This window comes from Vulpes lagopus, chromosome 3, assembly GCF_018345385.1.
Source record: "Vulpes lagopus strain Blue_001 chromosome 3, ASM1834538v1, whole genome shotgun sequence".
In the NCBI taxonomy this organism is placed as follows: Eukaryota; Metazoa; Chordata; class Mammalia; order Carnivora; family Canidae; genus Vulpes; species Vulpes lagopus.
In genome coordinates, this window is record NC_054826.1 from 15779459 (window position 1) to 15782330 (window position 2872).

The 2872-nt window shown below is 42.5% G+C and overlaps 1 protein-coding gene across 1 annotated transcript in view; it reads right to left on the reverse strand.

Annotated features, from left to right (window-relative positions):
* Positions 1 to 785, reverse strand: part of CAPSL (calcyphosine like) — a 34847-nt gene extending 34062 nt beyond the window's left edge. Inside the window, exon 1 of the mRNA XM_041749796.1 lies at positions 755 to 785. The gene's annotated coding sequence lies outside the window, so the exon portion shown is untranslated. The remainder of the gene's footprint in view (positions 1 to 754) is intronic.
* Positions 786 to 2872: the final 2087 nt, after the last annotated feature.

Genomic DNA, 2872 nt, shown 5'->3' on the forward strand with positions numbered 1-2872 from the left:
CAATTTTGTGATCAATCAAATCAACTCTACAATTTTTGGCAAGCCGTGCCCAGCCCACTTTATTTTTTTTTTAAAGATTTTATTTATTTATTCATGAGAGATACAGAGAGAGAGAGAGAGAGAGAGACAGAGACACAGGCAGAGGGAGAAGCAGGCTCCAGGATCAGGACCTGCGCTGAAGGTGGCCCTAAACCGCTGAGCCACCCGGGCTGCCCCCCGCCCCCCCAGCCCACATTAATAAGAATTCTGTTTCTTATCTAAGTGGTCAGTTCAGCAGAGTAAGGCAGAAATAGCACATCTTTAAATGTCAGAAAAACCAACATCTGAATCAAAGCTCAGTCTCTTAATTGCATTATGACTTGGAGATATTTAATCTTCTGGAAGCTCAGCATTTTCAATGGTTATGCAGGCTAGTTGAAGCAATTCACCCAAACACTTCACACTTGGATACCGCATACATTGCCACTGCTCAGTGGTGTTTATTTCCTTCCCCTTTACAGAATAAAGGTGATTTTTGTGCCTTTTTATGAGCCCCTCTTCACAAAGATGACAAAAGCCTCCCCAGAACCACTCTATTTTCTCCCTAGACTGACAACCAAGAACTCTCATCAACTGTTGGTTTTCTCTTTCGAAAGTAATATCTTTCATTTTCTCTTTCTCTCTCTCCACTCCCCCCACCCCCACCGCCCCATCATTTAGCTAAAACTAAATAAAGTGATCAAGTCAACATAATAGATGAAAAACATCGATTTACCTTAAATGTTAACCTGCTGCCACCAGTTGATGGGAACTGAAACTATCTCCCAAAGCGTGCCTGGAAGGGCTCAGCCCCTAGCATCCCTCCCCCAGGTCTCCTTCCCCTCACCTTCCCCCCAGGACCTTGTTGGCAGGCAGCCCTCTTGGCGCTGATTGCCCAGCGTAGAATCACTGAAGCAGAGTCACAGCCTGATTGGCTCAGTTCACTATCAATCCCTAACCTGGCCCAGCCTTTTCTCAAGTTTACACTTTTGTTGCCTAGGACCTGTGGTAGCTGTGAAAGCCCAAGCGGCTTGCCTGAGAGGGCAGGCAGCAGGAAATGTAGCTGGCAATTGTTTGGTTTCCAGGACGGCATCAAAACTTGCCTCATAGGTGGTATGAAATAATGTTCAGCAAATTGTCTTACTCCACGAGACATAGCCTTCCTGCCCTTCTGTTGCCTCCAGAGGACATCCTGCTAGGGTGTCCCATTTTCTGTCAGGTGAGACTTAAAACCTCAACACACAGGAGATGCTAGGTGTAATTCTAGGCGATTCAAAGCCCTCTCTCCTTCTCTGCATGCTCACACGGACAGGATGTCACTCCCTACTGTTTCCACCCTTGGTGTCATCTTTTCTCCTTTTTTCTCCTCTTCTCACTTCCCTTTTTACACTTGTTCCTTAGCAATGAGTTTGCCAGATTAGAAGCAGTCTAATGCCCTGCTTAGAAAACAGTACCTAACTCATGCTCTCCTTCATTCTTGTACCCATGACATCCACCCTACCTCATTTCCACCCCTTCTCTCACTTCTATCATGGAGTAGTCCAAAGAAATTAGGACTCTAATGATGAAGACCAGAGTTCCATGTTCTATTCTGCATCGTACATCATATGTATTCTCAGGCAAGTGTGGCCATTGATTTCTACAATCTCTACAGAAGACATCGTATTTGTCTTGTCCAATTCTCACTCTCGCCCTGGAGATCAAGAAGGTAATATTCTCTGTGGATTTTAATGAAGACTTGCCTTGGTTGAAGGAATTTCCAGCAGAGTGTGATTTGAGGAACAAGAAGGGGCCACTTATTAAGTAAGTTGTCTCTCTTTTAGGATAAATGCTGCTTTTAGAAGGCCTTTCTCTATGGTGTACGACACCTACTAAGCATAAAAAGCTATTGACACTGACAGGGTATTTGATGTGCAATCCACCTTCACCCCAGGATAGGACTATCTTCCCCCATACACCATTTGCTTTTCATCCAAAAACATCCCTCCTTACTGCAGCTGACCTCAAGGTACTAAGCTGTATTATTTCATTTTCACTAAATGAAATTACTAAGCTAAACTAACCACTGAGACAAGATGCCTGCCTTTGGCCCAGGGAGCGATCCTGGAGACCCGGGATCGAATCCCACATCGGGCTACGGTGCATGGAGCCTGCTTCTCCCTCTGCTTATGTCTCTGCCTCTCTCTCTCTCTCTCTCTCTCTCTCTCTGTGTGTGACTATCATAAATAAATAAACAAATAACCATCTCACAGTAGCCTGCAATTAGGACATGATAAACCAACAGAAGACTGACATAGGGGAGGAATCACATCCATAGAGCATTGTCTGTAGGAACCAATATGTGAATGTGGTCAGTGCTAATGTAGAAACAGATAAGCAGAAGACTCACTACAAAATGAAAGGAAACATAGATGCAGATTAACTTCATTTCAGCATCTTAAAATATACCTCTAAGTACATGTACTTTATATGTAGATACTGTGTCATGTTTCATGCCCATTAAAGATAAACAAATATTTTGTCTGTGTTTATCATTTATCAAATGTGTTATTTTAGGTTATAATTATGGAAAGACTCCAGGTCCTACTCACAAAATAAACTTGAATTAAATCTAATATATGAACCTGATCCCTTCGCTTACATTCATTAGTCCTTTGATTCTTCAAGAAATAACCCCCCCAATTCTTGTACACACATATCTCTTCTCTCTTCAAAACCGTACTAGCTCTACTATAAAAATTATTGAAATGTATTTGCATTGTCAATTATACTCAAATGCAAAAATAAGTCATGAATACTACATCTTAAGGGACTCAACAGAAAGGCACTGAAGAACACATCTCACACATAGAGA